The following is a 22,598-nucleotide window of genomic DNA, read 5'->3' as shown; positions in this document are numbered from 1 at the left end:
GTTGTATTGAAAGATGGATGCGTGTAAATAAATTAAGTTTGAATAATAGTAAAAGTAAATTTATTCTATATGGAAGAAATGCTAATTATTATCCTTGGACCCATGGTATTCACCTAGAAAGTGGACATCTCTAGAGACATAGTTATGTCCAATATCTTGGCGTCCATGTTGACGAGTGTCTTGTGTTTAAACCTCATATTGAATCACTGTGTACAAAAATTGCTAGGAATGGTGGAATGCTGCGGAAACTGAAACATTTTTTCCCTCCTAAAATTTTAAGAATGCTGTATTTCTCGCTGCTTCATCCGTATTTGTTATATTGTGTAAGTGTTTGATCAGCGACATTTAATACTTATCTACTGCCACTGAGGGTTCGACAAAATAAAGCTGTTCGTGTTTTATCTGGAATGCGAGGCTCTGACTCGGTTCAAAGGCAATACGACGGTATCAAGATTCTGCCACTGTTCGGCCTAGTTAAGTTTTACACGGCATTATTCATGTTTAAAATTTTTAATAACCTGCTACCTGCATGTTTCTCGATTAGATTTACTGAAGCTCAACACAAGTAGGAGACAAGGAATACCAATTCAATACAAACCCCGTACCCTATAACAACAAGGTCTGAATTTCCTATCCGTTTTTTTGGGCGCAGCTACATGGAACAAACTTTCTGAGGAGGTAAAAAACAAGACAGATCAGGTTGAATTTCGAAATTCCCTCAGAGTAAGCTGTTTTTTCTCAATATGTAAGATTTTAGTGGTTGTGTGTAGAGAATGATCGGTTGAATGTTGTTAGTGAGATGATTGTTTGGGTTTTGAATGGATGAGTGATTTATTTCCTTTTTTTTATTTTTTTTTCCTCTCTTTTTGTGAATGTTGTGAGTTGTTTTGGGTTGTTTGCATGGATGATTCTCAAGTTCCCACTTTTTTGTTAGAGGGGTGGGAGAGGGAGGCGAGAGAAGGTATTTATTTGTTTTTGGGTTGGACCCTTTTTGAGTTATATTAGGGTCCGAGGAAATAAAAGATAATAAAAGAAAATATTATATATTTTTTTAAGTGTTTTTCTTTTTTTCGGGTTTTTGTCCGGCATCCAGTAATGCATTGGATTGTGTTTTTTAAATGAGATGTTTGTTTATTTATTTATTGTAACCCGTTTGTAAATAAAAAAAAATATATACCTTGGGGGCATATAAAGGTCTTATTTAAAGCGTTGTCGTAAAAACTTCAAAAGGGCTCATTCAATTGGAAATTGAAAGGGCTAGTGCCTCTTTTAATAGTTTAAAATGATTTGATAGCGACTAACGCCCATCTCACGCCCACAGTTTTCCCAAACACATCCATTCAAAATTTTGAGATATCAATTTTGTTCAACGTAGTTGAAAGTTCTGGAAATTAGGTCTTTTAGGATGTTATCCCCCCCAGAGCCCTCAGTGCAAGGGTTGTAAGTTATGCCTTGGGGGCCCGTGCACCTAAAACTGGTGTCAAGTTGAACTTCAAAGCACACCATTAGATCCCACTTTTTTGGAACCCCTATTAGATAAAATTATAGTCCTTTAGCTTGAACAGCAAGGGATATCCCTGACTTTATGAAAATCAACGAAAGTGATTGCAACCACGCTATTTTGCATCGATTGCCTTGTTTTTCCTTCTTTTTGTTTTTTGTTTTCATTCTCCCAAAATAATTGGGAACTGTAACATCAACGAGAGCTATTTAATGGATCATTTTAAAGGAAATTGCTACATATTGTACCTTTTGATTAAAAAATAAAAATATAAAAATATATATATATATATATATATATATATATATATATATATATATATATATATATATATATATATATATATATATATATATATATATATATATATAAAAAAAATATATATATATATATATATATATATATATATATATATATATATATATATATATATATATATATATATATATATATATATATTCAAAATTAAATGATTATTTTTAGAAAAAAAACACCTTCTCACATACAAGCTGATTAATATTGTTATAATCGTAGATTTTAACCATACATGACGAAAATATGCTATATTATGATTTTAGCTATTATGAAGTTATACTAGTGTTTGAATATTACTGTAAAATAGAACCTCGGTAATAAAAAATTGGTTAACTGAGGTAAAATAGGTAAAATGAGGACAGTTGGTAAAATATGGTAAAATAAGGTACTTCCTTGGAAGTTTAGAGTAAACAAAGCACTGGATATAGCAGAACATTCAATATTTTTCATAGTCATTAGGACCGTCTTCAGCAGAATCTGCTTAGTCAGGGCACCGGAAGTAAAAAATGTGACATATACCCCGACCAAAAAAGGTATCGATGAAAATGGGCCTACCTCCCCCCCGCCCTCTAAATCGACCTTGCTTATTCAAAAAATAACAACGGCACATTCTTATGAGACGGCAAGCACCACGAAACTTAGGGTTTCACAACTTGTGCATGGCTCCTCAGTGGACATAGTTAATCCAGTGAGTCTGATGCGCCTTTTTTCGCAGAAACCCGAGTATCAACGACTAAAGCAGCAGTATCCAAGATGGTCGGAGGCCAAGGAATTAAAATAACCCTTTTTGATTGGGCAGCGCGATCGCGGTGCCTAAATGAAGAACGATGTTGGCACAATGTATTTTAACTCATACTAGGGCACTTTGTATCAAAGGAGTTTTCATAGAAACTTCGAAAAGGGCTCATTCGATTGGAAATTGGAATAGCTAGTGCCCTTTTTAATAGTCGGAAGTCATTGGAAGGCATCTAACACCCCTTCCACGGTCACCATTTCCCCAAACACATCCACTCGTAATTTTGAGATAGCCAGTTTTGTTCAGCGTAGTCGATTTCCAGATAGAAATCATGTTTTTGAGGAGGACACTCCCCCACAGCCCTCAGGGCAAGGGTTGTAAGTTATGCCCTGGGGGCAAATAAAGTTATATCGAAAGTGTTGTCGCAGAAACTTCTATAGGGGTCGTTCGATTGGAAAAAGGGCTAGTGCCCTTTTTAATAGTCGAAATTGATTGGAGGGAAACTAATCCCGCTTTCACACCCACCATTTCTCCAAACAGATCCAATCAAACTTTCAAAATAGCCATCTTGTTCAACGTAGTTGAAAGTTCTGGAAACTAGGTATTTGAGGTTGACATCCCCCCAAGAGCCCTCAGGGCAAGGTTATAAGATATGCCCTGGGGACAAATTAGGTTTTCAAATAAAGTTTTACATCAGTAGCACTTAAGGAACAGAGTCATAGAAACTTCAAAAAAGGCTCATCTGATTCGAAATTGAAATACCTAGTGCTCTTTTTAATAGTTGAAAGTGATTGGAAACCAACTAACACCCCTTTTACACCCACCATTTATCCGCCCATCTATTCAAAATTTTGAGATAGCCATTTTGTTCAAAGTAAATGAAAGATCCAGAAATTAGATCTAATAGGATAACACTCCCCCACAGCCCTCAGGGTAAGTGCTGTAAATTATGCCCTGGGGGCATATAAGGTTTAATTGAAAGCTTTGTCGTAAAAACTTGAAAAAAGGCTCATTCGATTGGAAATTAAAAGGGCTAGTGCCGTTTTTAATAGTCAAAAGTGATTGGAGGGCAAGTAGCCCCCCTCTTATGTCCATAATTTTCCCAAACAAATCCTATCAAAATTTTGAGATAGCAATTTTTTTCAACGTAGTTCAAAGTTCCGGAAATTATATCTTTGAGGACGACAACTCCCTTAGAACCCTCAGGTCAAGGGATATAATTTATGCCCTGGGGCATATAAAGTTTTTATAGATAGCGTTGTTGTAGAAACTTCAAAAAGGGCTAATTCAGTTGGAAATTGAAAGGGCTATTGCTCTTTTTATTAGTCTGCAACTAACCCCCTTCTCATGCTCAGCATTATCCCAAACACATCCAATCCAAATTCTGAGATAGCAGTTTTATTTAACGTAGTTGAAAGTTCTGGGCAAGGGTTGTAAGTAAGCATGGGCACTGTTTCTGTTTTATGCTTCTGTTCTGTTTTTGAAGTACCTGTTTCTGTTCTGCTCCTACAAAAAAAACAGAAACAGAACAGAAACAGATGACCTGTTTTTTATTTGCCTGTTCTGTTCTGTTTCTGTTTTTATAATAGCTATTTCGTCCTGTTCTGTTTTTTTCCTACCTGTTTTTCTTCTGTTTCTGATTTTATTTAAGTGATACGAGAATGAGATATTTGAGAATTTTGAACCTACAAAATGATTTTTAAAACATAATTTGAAATCGTGTAGAAGCGTGGATATGCCTCATGCGATTTCTAGAATTGGAACGTAAGTAAAATAATGGAACTCAGTCTGTCAAGCGTATTAAATAGTGCTGCTTGATTGTTTCAGCTAGGCAGAATTAGGGACTAGGAGTCAGATGATAGTAGGTATTTGCGTAAGTGTTAGCAGTGGTGAATCCAGGAAGGAGCCGGCTCCCCCCTACACGATTTTTTCCTGCACCCTCATTCCTTACTTTTTTTTCTTTTTTTTTCACTCCTTTGTTTAGAATAAATTTGTCAATTTTGTTAATTATTGGTACCTTTGTCACATTGGGTCCCCCCAAGATTTTGCTCATTGGTGGCCTTGTCACATTAGGCCTCGCCGGAGATTTTACTTTAGATGCACCCCTGAATGTTAAGACGGTAAAGGTGCAGTTTAATTCCACTAAAACGACGTATTGCTTACAGTATAGGCTATTATTTTATCAATTAAGCAGGAAAGTTGCACAGTTACTGTCCAGGAGAGGCAGGATACACACAAATCACTTATTACTGTATATCCTGGTTCTAGTGGTAGGGCCTGTGTCTCCTACATTACATGGGAAATAATTTGCACCTTTAGCCGCAAGAACTTTAATCTAACTGTTTTTATGGAATTTATGCTGCTAAATAACATTGATTTGCTACGATTACCATACAGCAAGTGTTGTCGTAGAAACTTCGAAAAGGCTCATTTGAATGGAAATTGAAAGGGCTAGTGTCATTTTTAATAGTTGAAAGTGATTGCAGAGCGACTACCACCTCTCTCACGCCAAACATTTCCCCAAACACATCCAATCAAAATTTTAGATGGCTATTTTGTTTAACGTAGTTCAAAGTTCTGGAAATTCGGTCTTAGGAGATGACAACCACCCTAACAGACCTTAGGGTAAGGGTTGTAATTTATGCCCTGTTGGCATATAAGGTGTTTATAGACAGCGTTGTCGTTTCAAAAAGGGCTCATTCAATTTGAAATCGAAAGGCCTAGTGCCCTTTTTAATAGTCGAAAGTGATTGTAAGGCTTGGCATTTCTATGGTACAGATCGATGTGGGTATAATGTATTATTTTTTGTTGTTGTTGTTGTTTAGACCAGGGCACTTCGTATCGAAGGAGTTGTCATAGAAACTTCGAAAAGGGCTCATTCAATAAGAAATTGGAGTGGCTTGTGTCCTTTTTAATAGTCGAAAGTGATTGGAAGGCAACTAACACCCTTTCCACGCCCACCCTCCCACGCCCACTCTCGGGAATTTCGAAAAGGCTCATTCGATTGAAAATAGAAAGGGCTGATGCCCTCTTTAATAGTCGAAAGGGATTGCAGGGCAACTAATCCCCCTTCCAGTCCCACCCTCCCACGCCCACTCACCCAATTTCCCAATATGTTTAAAAAATAAATGTTGCCATAAGATTAAATCAAAAAGCACTGTGATAATGCCAATTCCCAATTAGGCATCTCAGCAGTATCCCCAGAACGACTGAGGGTATTATGTTCAAACTTTCGGGACTACTTCTGCTCTTAAAATCTAACCAAATCAAAATAGCGTAAGTATATCCAAGCTATCAAAGAAAGTAAACAGATTTTTTTGTGAATGGTATGAAGTTTTCCATTTCAGGTCAACTAGAGGAGGTATGAAACTAAAGTAAACAGTACTATTTGTGTCCAGATTTTTAAAAGGGTGTAGATTGTTAAAAATTGCTGAAAATTTTTCTCCAGCATACAAATAGCAGGCCAAACTATAAAGTCTTAAAAAACGAAAAGATTTAAAGTATTATTTTCTTTTTCCCTGAAAAGACTATGTCAATATAAAACGAACAAAAATTAATTAAAAAACTTTTTCAGTAAAATAAGTCTTTCAAAGAAAAGTAAAGAACTCCATTAAACAAAAATGAACAAAAATAAAATCAAATAATCTACCAAGCGTGAAAATACCACAAATCAGCATCGATAAATAAATGAAGCCCAAAACGAACATAAATTACAATAAATAACCGAGTCAAACTCAAAACGAGCAGAAATTAACATCAGTTGAGTGCAAGACCCCTATGCCTTCCCAAGGCCAGAACATAATTTGGACTTTACTGAAAAAATACAAATGAATGTGCATTGTAAGTTTAATATACATATACTGATATTTAGTAATCAAAATGTTGATATTATTTGATTTATTAAAGTTATAAAAGTAAAAACATTTATATTTTTTCAGTAAAGTGCAAATTTTGTTCTGGCTTTGGGAAGGCATAGGGGTTTATTTGAGGGGTATTATTTGAAAAATTTTCTCACAAATTGGCTTGGAAATAATTAATCTTAAAAGGGTGCCTTAAGCTGTAAGGTAACAATCAATTTTTTAATTGGCAGTAAGAAGTGTCGTTTTACCGTGCAATTTTCTTCTTTCTTACTTTTGTTTAAGATGCCTTCCACACATCAGGATAGAGTGGAGGGGGGAAGCATTTTCTAGAGGGGAAAATATTCCCCTCCCAAATCAACTATATTCTCTGCTTAAATACTAATGACTTTGAGCTGACTGCGTAATTTCATGCTGAATTTTTTTTTCCAAATGTCTCGAATAACTAATGTGTATTATAAACATAAAAGTCTATTTTTGGAATGGGGAAATGGAAGAAAAATAGCCATAAAGAAAAAAAACGATAGCGATATTTATGTGTGCAGACAATTTTTCGTCCATATATTAGAAAAACTGCTCTTTTTTGTGGAAAAAATGTTCCAAGAGTACTAGGTTTTCTCAAAAGTGTTACCGCCACACAAAAGCACTACCCATGGCAAGTGTAGTCTTTGATCAAAAACAGCTGTTTAAACAGCTATTTTTTATCAAAAACAGCTGTTTTCTGTTTTTACCAAAAAACAGATCAGAAACAGAAACAGGTATTCTGTTTTTGTTGACCTGTTATGTTTTTGTTCTGTTTTATTCAAGCCCTTTTTTTCTGTTTCTTCAGAAAAACAGAACAGTGCCCATGCTTAGTTGTAAGCTATGCCTTGGGTGCATATAAGATTTTTATTGAAAGTGTTGCGGTAGAAACTTCAAAAGGGCTCATTTTACTGGACATTGAAGGGGCTAGTGCTTTTTTTAATAGTTGAAAGTGATTTGAGAGCAACAGTCGCCTCTCTCACGCCCACAATTTCCCCAAATACATCCAATCAAAATTTTGAGATAGTTGCTTTGTTTAACATTGTTAAAACTTCTGTAAAATCAAAGCAATCTCTAAATATTATAGCCGCAAATTTGAGGATAGTAAAGGAAACATGAAAGATACGTGGAGAGCAATTAATGATCTTGTTAGTGGTAAGGGAGATAAGAGTAGTGAAGAAGTATGTTTAAGTGGATGCTATAGTGATGATAAAAGTGCAATAGTAAATAAATTTGATGAATTTTCCTTTAACATTGGACCTGAAGCGTAAATTAGTGTTTATAATAAGAACCTAGAAATGCAGTGTAATAATATTCGTGATTAAAGAGGTGAACCTTTGGAAATGATTTTCAGTTTGTGTACCAGAGAGGAAGTGAGTAAGATTGTAAGGTCACTGAAGTCTGATTTAGCTGGAGTTGATGGATTGTCCCTTCGAGGGCTAAAAGCGATTTTAGGTTACATATTACCCTGTCTGGTTTTTATTAAAAGCCTTTCACTAGAAAAGGGTAAGTTCCCTGAAAGTCGCAAAGGTCATACCCCTCCATGAAGGTGGCTGCAAAAGTGTTATTGAAAACTAGAGACCGATATCGATTTTACCTCTTTTTTTAAATATTAGAAAAAGTCGTCCACAAACGCCTCTATGATTTTCTCCAGGTGAATAGCTTACGCAGTGAGACTCAATTTGGATTCCGTAGGGGACACTCCACAACGCATGGCTTATAGCATTTGGTGGAGTGCGTAAGTGGTGCGTTGGATAAAGGCTATTTGCCTATGTCGATTTTCATTGATATTAGAAAGGCATTCGATACCGTAGATTTCAAGATCTTATTTGACAGACTGAAGTATATGGGAATTCATGGCACCTCCCTTCAGTGGTTGGATGGTTATCTTCATTGAAGATACCTGCGTGTAGTGCTAAATGATGTGGCTTCGTCTTCTTATTGATAAAAATGTGGAGTACCGCAAGTTTTAGGTCCCCTGCTTTATCTTGTGTACGTCGACTCGGTGCGCTTTTATCTTCAAGACGTCTGTGTTACTACGTTTGCTGATGATACAACTTTGACAGTGTGTGTGAAATCAATTGAAGAGCTGGTGTTGAAAGCTAACGATATTCTAAGAAGAATGAAGGCTCTTATGAACCTCAGTTTACTGTGTGTCAACGTGAAAAAAACTTTCCTTATTACTTTCTGCAGAGTAGGCACACTTGTTGACGCTAGCTGTCTAGTTATGCTGTCTGGGAAGCCTGTGCAGCAAGTTAATAGTGTATGTTACCTGGGATTTTTTATAGACCGAAACCTTTCGTGGAAACATCATAGTGATGTTATTTCTGCCAAAATTGCAAGAGGAATTGGGATACTCCGTAGACTTCAGTTTTTTTGCCAAAGCGGATTCTACTGATGATTTACCACTCCATTGTCTATCCATACATAGCATATGGTTGTCTGATCTGGAGCAGCAACTTTTACAGCAACTTCAAAAGAGTTCAAATTCTTCAAAACAAAGCAGTGAGGATCATAGGCAAGTATGTGAAAGATGTGAATGAGACAAGTGCTTGCTTCAGGGCTTTAAAGTTACTCAACGTGGGTTAACTACGTGACTATCAAGCAGCAGTTTTGGTCTTCTAGTGCGTGCATAATCTAGTCCCAAGTATTTTTCGTGATATTTACCGTGCTAACTGGGTCTTTGAGGATGGCACTCTTTCCCCCCACAGCCCTCAGGGCAAAGATTATAAGTTATGCCCTGGGGGTATGTAAGGCTTTTGTGCAAAGTTTTGTTGTAGAAACTTCAAAAAGACTCATTTGATTGGAAATTGAAAGGATTAGTGCCCTTTTTAAAAAACAAAAGTGATTGAAAGGCAACTAACTCCCCTATCACACTCACCATTTCCCTTGAATCAAAATGTTTGAGATGGCCATTTTGTTTAACGTTTTTTCAAATTCTGGAAATTAGATCTTTAAGAATGATAACCCCCCCCCCCAAAAAAAAAAACCTTAGGCCATGGTTGTAGGTTATGCCCTCGGGGAATATAAGATTTTTATTATAAGGTTAAATATTTTTATTCTACCACTGCTAGTACAATTACCACGAGTCCCCGTCGTCGCACATATAAGAGAATAGATTTGAGTCTTCCTCAAATCCAATTTTTATTTACAAGAGATTCTACCTATTCATGAGGTAGAAACTTTGCGAGTCACTGGCTGGATGCTGGTCTTCTTCATTATTCGTCAAGAGAAATAGAAATCTGATAAAAACGAAATAGCTGTGGCATTTCAGTATCCTTGCAGAATAGTTGAACTATCTAAGAGCTATGTATTTCTAACAGAATTAATAATCAAATTTATTATTACTTTTATTCCTTGAAAATTACTGTATACAAAGCTTCAAATACCGTATAAAAAATACATCATTTATCTTTGAATATTAGTGCGTTGAAAAAAACTACTTTAGGCAAACTTCAGAGGTATATTAGAACTGTGAGATGTGGCAATAGTTATCATCTACATCTTCTTTTTAAGAAAATGAAAATAGATACTTAAACAGGCTATTTTTGGCTACCAAACGCACTTTTTCACATTCAGAATATACTCTAAAGAATACAAAATAAAACATTCGCATACAACTCTTGACAAAATACATTATTTGACTGGCCTATTCCCTGCAGTTTAAGGCATGATTGCCGGCTGGTACCGATACGACTCTTCCAGCTCACTCAATCTCTCTTCTGCACAAGTTTAAAATAAACGTAATAAAAAAAAGTAAATCTTGACTTACTTGACTTACTTGACTTATGTCTCCTGCCGGGCGCTGCTCGGCGTAGAGAGTGACGTCTGCCTCCTCCATCCACTTCGGTCCATGGCAAGCGTTTGCACATCGCTCAACCTGATATTTGCCATCGCCAGGAACTCGGACAGGCTGTCAGACCATCGTTTCTTCGGTCGGCCGCCAGGTCGCTCCCAACCGGCTTTGACAGGATCGAAGTCATGGATCGTTTTCGCAGGTATGTGTGGAGGCATTCGAAGTAGGTGTCCGAACCATCGTAGTGTTCGCTCGGCTGCTTGGGTCGAAAACCGAGACTGCTTGGTGAGCTGCAGCAGCTTCTCATTGCTGACAAAGTCGAACCATCATAGACCTTCGATCCTCCTCAGGCTCTTCGACTGACAGACATCAATTGTCTTGAGGGTTGCGGCTGAAGCTTGCCACGTCTCAGCTCCATAGAGCATCACAGAACCGAGGAGGGCGTTGAAAATCCGCAGCTTTGTTGTGCGACTGATGTTTGGTTTTCGCCAGAGGTAACGGTTCAGTCTGCACATGGCAGAAGACGCTTTGGATATTCTCGCTTGTAGTTCAGAAAGAAGCGAGCCATCTGAAGAAATTATGGAGTCCAGGTAGGTGAACCTTTGGACAACTTCGATGCTAGTGGGGCTATCCAGGCTAACTGAAGGATTGGCAGCAGGAGAGGATGGGTCTATGGCAATAATTTTCGTTTTAGTCCAGTTTATCTGCAGTCCTACTTTTGCAGCCTCTTCTCGTAGGATTCGAAGCGCTTCCAGCAACTGCTCAATGGAGTCCGCCAGAATGGCCAAGTCATCGGCAAAACCAGCATCTGTAATGACACGATCTCCAAACTTGAGTCGAAAGCTGAGACGTGAAGTAGTCCTAGTCATAACGTTGTCTATGATGACACTGAAGAGCTCTGGGGCAACTGCACATCCTTGGCGCACTCCTGTCGTGATTTGGAAGAACGGGCTGCGGCGGCTGTTCACTTGAACACAGCTCTCTGTCCCATGGTGTAGAGCTTTGAAGAGCCTGCAGTATTTCTTAGGGAGGCCTGTCGATTCTAGAATCCGCCAAAGAGCTTCTCGGTCCACTGAGTCGAACGCAGCACGGAAGTCGACGAAGGTAAAAAAAGCTTTTTGTCGGAACTCCGTGGCTTTTTCTATGATTTGTCGGATCGTAAAAATCTGCTCGATGGTTGAACGGTCCGACATGAAACCAGCTTGCTCCGGTCGCCGGATTTTACGAATGATATTTCGACATCGATCTAGCAGGACCATTTAGAAAAGTTTTCCTGGGACAGACAGTAGGGTTATTCCACGGTAGCTCAAGCAGTCGCTTCTAGAACCTTTCCTCTTCCATAAAGGGATAATGACACCCTTCCGCCAATCTTCGGGAATTATCTCGGTTTGCCAGATTGTAGAGAACAGGGTGTGGAGAAACAGGAGCATAACAGGACCTGCATATTTTAGCAGCTCTGCACTCAGGCCACAGATACCGGCAGCTTTATTGTTCTTGAGCCTTTTTACTGCATTTCCAATTTCTGAGGGGCTGGAAGGCTCGTCTGGAGGAGCATCTGTTTCGGATCTTGGACTGCCAGGTTGGCTGGGACTCTCAGTAGGAGGCATAGACGGGTTAGTGTTGTTCAGGAGTGAGCAGAAGTTGTCCTTCCACCGCTCGAGACAAGAACCCTCATCAGAGAGAAGTGTACCATCCCTGGATAGGACGGGTCCCAATGCTGGTGTTTTATTTTCTGTGAGATCGCAGAGGTGCTTGAACAGGCTACCCATGTCTTTCTTTTTTGCTGCTAGTTCGATTTCATCGGCTTTCCTTGCAACAAACTGAGTTCGGTCTCGGTGAATAAGTCTGTTCCACACTCCATTGAGCCTTCGATAGGTGGCCATGTCCCCAAGAAGTCTTGCCCTCCGCCTTTGTTCTATGACCTGCAGTGTTTCGTCAGTTAGCCACGATTTCTTCGGGAAACTCCGCTTGCCAAGCACCAGCTGTGCTGCTTCGCTGGTCTGTGATTTAAAATACTTCCAGGCGTCTTCGCTGTTGTTGAGTGTGCCCAGGAGCTCAAAGCGATTTGATATCTCAACACTATACTTCTGGCGAGTATATGGCTCCTTTAGTTTCCCAATATCCGCTGCTACTGGTTTTTGTTTCCGATCGCTGTGCATGGAGGCGAAGCTGGACATCAGCACATACAAGCCTGTGATCTGCATTTCCGAGCTCTGCTGATCTGTAAGTTCTGCAGTCCTTCAGCGATGATCTCCAGCGTTTAGAAATTGTGACGTAGTCAATCATCTTCTTTGTGCGACCGTCGTTACTATACCACGTGTACTGGTGGATAGTCTTACGTTGAAAGTAGGTGTTTGCGATCACAAGTTCATGGGATCGGCACAGTTCGTGTAGGGGAAGGCCGTTATCGTTCAGTGGGTCGGGGGATACAGATCCAATTGTGCCATGCCAAACACCCATATCATCTCGCACTGTAGCATTGAAGTCACCGAGAAGAAAAGTGACATCGTGGGGGGACACTATTGACAGACATCTGGACAGAGCAGAGTAGAACTCTTCCTTGGTTACGTCGTCGGAATTGTTGGTCGGGGCATAGCATACAAAAATTGTCATCTTGCCATGCTTGTGCCCAAAGCGGGCCTTCATTATTCTGTCCGATACAGCTTCGTGCAAGAGTAAGGCCTTTCTTGCAAGGCCGTTTAGCGCGAGGCCAACACCATTTCTTCTCATGCTCCCTCAAGACCAGACTAACGAGTGATTATCGCCTATTCGCTCCTCTCCACTTCCAGTAAGACGGGTTTCTGTGAGACCTGCAATCGCCACTTTATTCTTACAAAGTTCTTGAGAAAGTAGGTTCTTTGATGCAGGTGAATTCAGGGTCAAAACATTCCAGGTGGCTATTTGAAGCCCCCTTTGGTCTAAAAGGTTCAGTCTGTCAGTCTTTCTGACGTCGTCAGCATGTCCGTTGACGCGCGTAGGTCGAGATCTTAAAAGGAGGTCCGGATCCGAGGCTATGTAGTCACTTTGCGTAGCACTTGATTTTCAGGTGGATGGTCGCTAGCCCAACCGACCCAAGGCCTGGAATCTAATTATAGATAGGTTTAACCTAGATACTGAGATTCCCGAGCTGGGCTCCACCCGCCACATGAGGTTGCAGCCACCCTGATTGGAGTGTTTAGTTAGAGGATTACCCCATACCCAGAGGAACGTGGTCACCAGACAAGGTCTGCATCATTCCGGCATCAAATCATTTCTTCATTTCTGCATCAAATCTACAAAATAAAAAATAGTTAATACAAAATAGTTTTTACTAAACAAAAGAAAATTCATATAAATACAAATATTACTTACAAAACTAGATCTAGCTCTTATGGAATATATAAAAGATCTAACAACATCCAAAATAGTTCTTATAAAACAAAAATAGTTAATATCAAAATAGTTCTTACAATTACAAAATGTATGATACAGTCAAATAATGCTCTTAATGAACATAAATAGTTCTTAGAAAATACAAGACAGTTACAAAATGCAAAATCATTCTTAGAAAATATAAAACAGTTCTTAAAAAATGCGAAATAGTTCTTACAAAACAGAATAATTCTTCCAAAATACAAAACAGATACAAAAAAATTCAGTATAATTTATAAAACAAATAAAAAGTTCTCATATAGTCCAAAATAGCTCCCACAAAATAGTTTTCATAATCTTATAATGTTTTAGAGGTTCCATCTCTTGGATGTGATCTAGTTTAAATTTTTCTAAAAATTGGGGTCTTGTTAATGGGTACCTATCCTTTTGGTTAATAATACTATTGCTATTAATTAAGTTCCTTTTGGAGTTTTTCCACTCATCTAGCTCGAGCTCAGAAATAACTTGTATTTAAACGAGACATGTTCCCTTTTTTTAATGTAATTGTATCATTTTCATTGGTATTTGTTAACCAAATAAAACCTTCCCCTTTTTCATATTGTACCGTGAGTAATATTTGATATATTTATAATACAAAAAACTTCTTTCCTTCTAAGGATAATTCCGACATAAATTAAACTTCCGCTAATTAAGCTTAAATCCCGTTTCAAAAAGAAAAATTCTTAATCAGCAAAAGAAAAACTGCATTTTAGTCTCAGCCAAACATCGACGCTAATCACGGGAGACGGTTTTGAATTTCGCGAAGATGCTTGGCATTAAAAAATCACTAGATACAAAGTTCACAGGAAGTTTAAGTTAGCATAGCAGTATGAATGTTTAATCATCAAAAATATTTAAAATAAATTATTGGATGGGCAGTTAGCATAATGAGTTTAGTTTGCAAACATAATTACAAGGTAGCGGGCCCTCCAAGGAGTGGGCCAATCGTGAAATAGCTCTTAGCGCGCAGAATCAAGAATAGTGTCTTATAATGTTGGAAAAATGTTTTTCGAGGCATTTGCAATTTTGTCATTATTGTTACTATTATCATTCAGAACCCAGGCATTATGATTACAGACATTATTTTCCTACCACCCTGTGAGCAATTATGAATTTATTGTTCTGACTGAAGTGAAGCCTTGCCCATATACATACATCGTTGTACACCTGAAATGTAAGTTCAATAAAACTATTACTTTTCTATTTGTGTTTGTTCTATTTATATGCCTGTATCTAATCGCAGAGTAGATAACTAGTTCAATTGTACTCCATAGGTAGCACTCCCTAAGGAATCTGATTTGGAGCTAACTCGAGGAAAAGAGGTTACTCTTTTGTAGTTACACATTTTATTTTCTCTCTAAGATTGAGAGTGGCGCAGTCACCCATTTACCTTACTCCCCATTGCTGAGGCACAGCCCTCGATGACACAATCTTTGGCATTACAAGTGGCGCGATCAGAGAACTGATAAGGTGCAAGATCACAGCTTTAAACCTTAACAGCGCAGTTGGCGTGATTGGTATAAAGATTAAACCCCTTAACATTACATGATAAATCCCTAAACATTACATTTGGCGCGGTCAGTGATTACTACCACAAATGGCGCAGACTTTATTACCACAAATGGCGTGGTCGTAAACTTGGAGGAAAACATGCAAACTAGTTATGCTACAAACTTCGTAATTTAAATTTCATTCATTGGAGAGATACAGACTTATAAGAAAAAGTGTTTAGGCCTATAACGGCTAAGTTATTATAGGCACCCTTTAAAATATTTCATAGGAGATAATAGCCTCCCCCAAATAGGTTAAGTGAAAAAATAAATTAATTTTGAATTATGCTAACGCAAAAATATCAGAAGAATTAAGCGAACTATTAATGGCGCAAAAGTTGGTCGCGAAGAATGTAGAGATAACAAAATCTATTCCGCAATACGATGAACAAACAGATATTGACGAATGTAATATCCAATTGGCCCAGTTTGTAGAATTAACAAAAACAGAGCTAGAAACATTAGTCGGTATGCTCCTACTAAGGTTAAGAGGGAAGGCCTTAACCTTCCTAAAGCAAATTGAAAATACTATAGGGGATGATGACAGCTTACCGATAAATACTATAGACAAATTGTTAACGGCATTCAAAGATAGATTCATCTAAACTAGTTCAACTAATAAATTAAAACACGGAATGGTACGTTACGATCATACACAGAATATAAGAGAATATCTTCATAATGTACGGATTTCAGTAGAAGCAAAATTCGGAATAGGTTCAGGAGAATTGTATGAAAAAATCATACTACACACCTTGTTGCAAGGGCTACCCCCAAAATTATATAGAATGGTAATACCCAAAAACTTCCAAACGTTGGACCTTGCAGTTCAGGAGGTGGGTCGAATGATCGAAATTGATACGATTGTGGCAAATCACAGTAAAACAAAAATACATAGCCTAGGCGAACCAAACCCAAGCCTGACCTTCAAGGGCGATCAAGCTTCTACAAACTTCTTTTCAAGGGATAATTCCCCAGTGCCACAAAGAAATAAAACGCAAGAACCCGCTAGGCAGAAAACAGTACGTTTTCAGCCCGTCAAACAAATTAGTTATGAAGATAATCCTACAATAATGAGATGCTATATTTGTAATCGTGTTGGGCATATCGCGAGAGAGTGCCGTTATATCCCCAATCGCACACCAAGGATTGCCGTCGGTAATACGCAAAATTATGGCAGCCATTTGTTCGGGGGAACAAATTTTAGCGCCAGTGGTGCACTAAGCTATAGCCAGGGAGGATTGTGCCAATCAGTACCTCACAACGCGTACCAACCAAATTTGTATAACCCTCCCCCCAATAGACAAAATAATAATCGGCCGCCGGGAAATGAAAATTTTTCAAGCTGACGGCAAATAGTTAATTGACCGACGGGAAATGCAAATTTTTCAAGCCGACGGCATTTGAAGTCAGCGCCAGCAACCGGCACTGACGCAAGAAATCCAAACTACCGTAATAATACATGCCAAAATCGGCAAACAAATGTAAATCGTTTGGCTAGAGATTCCATCGACATATCCGAATCTCTATTGCAGACACCGAAGTATGAAATAAATCCACAGGGAAGCGTGTCAGGCCCCTCAGAAGAATAAATTGGACCCAGAGGGTGTCTAGAATATTTTATAGGTCCAACCCAATAATAGTACCGTCCTTTAGTGATAGTAATAATAAGTTACCTATATTTAATGATTTTTGTGTGGCAAATGTTTACTTTGAGGCTTTAATTGACTCTGGTGCCACGGTTAATATCATAAACTCAGGCGTATTTAATATGTTGCCTCCGTATATTAGGCGACAGAGGAATTTTAATAATCCAAATTTAACTAGCGTAACAGGGCATAAATTGGATGCAAAAGGTTCAATTCGCCTAGACGTAAAAAGGGATAATAGAATTTTTCCGACAAACTTTATAATATGCAACAATTTTCCGTATGAAGCCATCATCGGCTTCATATAAATTTTTTAATGTCTAATAGAGTAGCCTACTATTAAACGTAGAGAATGAAAGGCTTGTCTACCCGGCTAAGGTAGGGGAAGGAATTTCTACTTTAAGAAATTGTAACAGAGGTTACGAAGAGAATGTACCAGAAAATAAAATTTCTGGCGGTATAATGTTGCAATCTGTTGAACCTCATGTCTCGCTACAAAGAGGATATGGCATAATCAGAAATTTGTTTAATTATTCTGAGAGACATTGCAGAGATGAAGTAAATTTAAATAACAAGTTGATTGAATCAGCAAAAATAAAAATAGGAGATATGTGACGATATAGGTCGAACGAAATCAAGGAAATAGTGGAATTATGGAAAAAAGTAGTGAACCCCCATCCGGTTCAGGCTCAGCTAATGCCATTGGCGGATAGCGCCAGTCTAAATTTAATAGACAATGAAAATAATGAAAAATATTATGGATTCGTAATACGGAAAACAAAAGTCCCTCCCAAAACGATGAAAAGAATTCCAATATCACAGATGATCGAACAAGTGCATAGCAAATCTGAAATATGGCTCGCGATCCCGTCAAATGAAATTCCTGAAAATCTGTTATGCGAAGAACAGATTATATCTTACGACAAAGGAGAAGGTTTCGTTTGAGTAACTAATAACCACGAAAATGATACAATTACAATAAAAAGGGGACGTGTTTAGTTCAGATCCAAGTTATCTCGGAGAATGATTTAGATAGATGGGAAAATTTCAAAAAAAAACTAGTTAACGGCATTAAAGCCTAAATTAACAAATACCCTCTTACTAAATCGCAATTCTTAAACAAACTTAATATGGATCATAGTATGGACTTAGAACTTAAGAAAAAATTATGCGAATTATTATGGAATTTCAAAGATGTGTTTTTCGCATCTTAATATGACATCGGACTGATACCGTTTTATGAACATTCAATTCTAACGACCGGTAATCCTGTCGCGAAACGGCCATATCTTGTACCGTATAAGCAAAAAGAGTGGTAAAAAGATAAAATTCATGAATTAGAAAAAAAATGAAATTATACGCCCCAGTATAAGTCCGTATTCTGCACCAGTGATCTTGGTATCAAAAAAGAATGGGGATCTAAGAACTGTAGTAGAATATAGAGACCTTAACAGACAAGAAGTTAGTGATAAATTTCTATTACCAAGAATAGACGAAATCCTAGACTCTATCTCAAGCAAAAACAAAATATTTACTTCCTTACGTATTACCCAAGGCTACCACCAAGTGAAAATAGCCGAAAAATATGTCTATAAAACCGCGTTTTCTACAACTGAATGTGGTTCCTACGAATACTTAAGAGTACCTTTTGGACTTAAGACAAGTTCAAGCGCACTATGTAAACCCTTATTACACCTGTTAAGAGGATTAAAGAATATCATTCATTTTGTTGATGATGTCACATGCGTAGGAGAGAACATTAACAACGCATAGCAACATTAGCTAATGTGTTCGAGAAATCCAGACAGTGCAACTTAAAGTGCCGGCCTGAAAAAGTAAATTTATTTCAACCTAAAATTAAATTTTTAGGAGTAGTAGTAACGCAAGGAGAGATATCCCCAGACCCAGATAAAATAAAATGTGTTGAAAACCTCCAACCCCCTAGAACTATCAAAGAATTAAAAGGGATTTTAGGTCTTACTGGCTACTTTAGAAAATTCCTGCGCAATTACGCCCAAATTGCGAAACCCCTCACGGAGTTAACTAAAGGGAACCCCAAAAATATTATCTGGTCCCAGGAAGCTCAAACTTCCCTAGATCGTCTCAAAAAGGCACTCACTTCTGAACCAATATTATCACTGCCTCATATTGAAAACGGACAATTTGTGGTCACAACCGATGATAGTTCAAAAGGCATTGGTGCTATTCTTTCGCAAATAATTCCCATAGGAAACCCTGATCCTTTACAAGGACCTTCTAATAAAAAAAAATAGAAAAAGTTATATGCTATTCGAGTAGAACCTTATCAAAAGGCGAAAGTAGTTATTCCGCTACAAACTTAGAATTATTATCTATAATCCAGCACTTGAACAAATTTAGACACTATTTAATTGGTAGAAAATTTATATTACGATCAGACTATAAAAACTCTCAGTACCTGTGCACATTTAAAAACCTCACAGGAATTCTAGCTAGATGGATTATGATAATCCAAGATCTAGATTAAAAATTTGAATATTTAAAAGGTAAACAATATGCAGCTTGTGACTTTTTGAGTAGATTCTTAGAAAATATGCCGCTGGAAGCCGAGGAAAATGAAGTTAACGCTATCAATACCAAGAGTAAACATAAATGTAAGAAAAACAAGGACAAATACACAGTAAAAGAGAATAAGGATAACTATTGTCCCTTGTCTTGAGAAAAATATAAAAAGAAAGCAAAAAAGGACGAAAAGTGTGTAGCACTTATTAATTATTTTGTGAATGATGATGCGTTACCAGATAAATTCAAAACTCTTAGAAAAGAGATAGATAATTTTTACTATGATCTTGATGAAGAAATACTATGAAGAATCGTGACTGCTGAGGCACATAGAAACCAAACCTCAATAATACCTGTATTACCCCAAAACTTAATAATACCTGCCTTCGAATATTTTCATTCAGATATAATGGAAATTTAGGAATAACGAAAACTTTCCGTAAATTAAAACAATATTTTTACGTGCCGTCGGCAGTAATAAAACTTAAAGAATTTGTAAGTACATGCGAAGCGTGTAACTTAAGAAAAAAACTCCAAGCCTATCCTAACCCCCCAATGGAAAAAGTTCCGGTAGGGAGGTTCCCCTTTGATATTGTCTCATTTGATTTATATGGAACAAGTGGAGGCTTACCTGTTTCCAACAGGGGCCATACTTGTATTCTTTCAGTTATAGATTACTTTTCTGGATTTACTTTTGCTAAAGCATTGAAGAATCGAGGCGCTTACGCCACGAGTAAGGCATTAGCAAAATTATTTTTAAAAATTTGGCGTTCCAAATAAGGTTATAAGTGGTAACGGAAGCAATTTCATTTCAAAAGTGACAAAAGACTTAATGATTTTTCTTAATATAGATAATTTGGTGACATCCCCTTATCATCCACAAGATATTGGTAAAATAGAAAATAGGAATAAAATATTTTAAATTGTACTAAGAATTTATACAAAACACAACAGGAACGACTGGGATCAATGCTTACCTTATTTAACTAACGTAATCAACACCGCTTATTCAGAAACAACCAAAGAAAACCCTTTTTATTTACTATTTGGTCGCGATTTGAAAATCCCGTATGATGAGATTATTGAGTCCCGGCAATATTACAATAACACAGAAAATTACAAACAAGAATTCATAAATAGGATGAGGAAAACTTATAAGATGGCTAGGCAAGCGTTGGAAAAAAGTAAAATAAACCAAGAGCTAAGAAACCAGCCCAAAGTCAAGGGGAACATAGATTTTAAAATAGAAGATTGCGTCTACCTAAAGAACAAGGCAAAGACGGAAGGCAAAAAACTTTCCAATAAATACTCTGGACCGTACATAATAGTCAAAAAGTATGATAACGATTTTACTTTTAAAATGGCGAACCCCGATAATGGAAGAACCTATAAGGCACATGTTAGCCGAATAAAAAGAGCCAAATTTCCAGACAGATGGGTATCGTGTCCCTCGTCTACCGATTCGTCAGACGCGGAAAATTAGCCCCCTAAATCAAGATTGGCAGAGCTAAAACCCTTTAATTTCAAAAAAGATTATTCTGAAAACGATAGCGACGAGGAAAACTTTGAAGAATTTTTAGCTATGCAAAATCTAGTTATTCCCGAGAGAAAATCCCTAATAGCAGTAAGAACAGAAACGCCAAAAAGCCCAAAAAGTTCTTCATCGAAGAGCGCAGGAGAATTAGATTATACGATATCCCCAAAAACCCAATTCTTTTCTGACAGAATTTCTACCCCTTGTCCCCCCAAAAGATTTCCAGACGACATGGTTTCACCAGTAACCCCAATAGAGAGGCCCCTCACACTAACCGAGGATTTAAACAGAGCTGTAGAAACTCCGTGTAGTACTGTAAAGAAAACTTCTCCCAAAGATTCAATTAAAACAAATCTGCGAGAAGTGATAGATTTAAAAAATTTCCCCATAAAAACGAGACAAAGTACGTTGCATTGAACTCAGACTCCCAAGGATGCCCAGGAAGGACAATATCATGATATAACCGTGTCCAAGGTCAAGCCTAAACAATGGACTTCATAGAGGGAAACACTAGTGCAAAAAATGCCCCATCACCCTGAAGACATGGCATTTAAACAGTGGAGAAACCCCGCAAAAACTTTCGATTCCTCTCAGAGCTCTCAAGAGTCTTCCAAACTCCCGAGTTGAAAACTCAAGGCGAGGACTTAGAGAATAAACCTTCTACTTCCAGAGGAGTAAAAATTTACAAAGGATGGGCAGGTGATACCTCAAAAATGTAAAGTGCCACTTCTAAAAGTTCTAATGCGGAGTCATCGGAAACCAGTTCCGAAGAGTCTGACGGCGAATCAGACCACATGGTAGTTAAGGAAATAGGGAAGTCAAAACCTACTTCAGTGGCCACACACGCGAAAGAAACAAAATTAAAAGGGCAAGAATTTTTGAAAAACAATACAAAAAATTTGATCTTATATCACTAGCAAAACCTAAAAAGAAAAAACCGCAAGAGACAGAACGACACAGTCAGGTAGAACGGTTAAGAAACCAGACAGATTAAAATACCCTTAAAAAAGGAAAAAAAAAGTGTCATGAAGGAAAGATAATTTAGGAACTTGTTGCGCATGAATAAAAATTATACAAATACGAAAATACTATTGCCACGGAGGCTTGTGTGTACTTATCGAGAGCTACCCGGAGGGTGGTGGATCTCAGCTCCCTTACGAGAATCAACTGTACCCCTACAAAAGCGAACTAATCAATAAACAACCCAAAATAAACCCAGTTATTGAGATTAATGACGGATTCTGTATCGTGGGAAGTTCGGGCTCTGTTTCGCCTACGAACGATATTTTGCTCAGTTCGTTTAGCCTAACAGTGCCTATACTCCTCTACGACAGTCAACTCGTATTCCTATAAAGTGACACTTTAAATCCATTTCCGCCTTCCGTATTAGAGGATGTTATCAAAAAAATAAAGTAATGATCCATGTATTGTGGGAAGCCTGGGGAGGAACTCGAAACCAAGGCAGCGTTTAGTTTGTTGGTTTTGACGGTCTCCTCGGATTTCCTATGAAAAATTGACCCATGTCCTAACAAGGATTGATGTTATCCAAAACCAAAATTACCCATATAAACGTGTGTAATGATAAACTGATAACTTTCAGATATATATCATGGCAACGGAATCAAAACCTATCCGGAAGGCGATAATTGACACTGAATTTATCACGATAACGAATGCGAAGGAAAAC

The sequence above is a fragment of the Artemia sp. Qi Xiang Cuo genome, chromosome 19 (genome assembly GCF_049724085.1).
Source record: "Artemia sp. Qi Xiang Cuo chromosome 19, ASM4972408v1, whole genome shotgun sequence".
Classification (NCBI taxonomy): domain Eukaryota; kingdom Metazoa; phylum Arthropoda; class Branchiopoda; order Anostraca; family Artemiidae; genus Artemia; species Artemia sp. Qi Xiang Cuo.
This window is presented reverse-complemented; position numbering follows the sequence as displayed.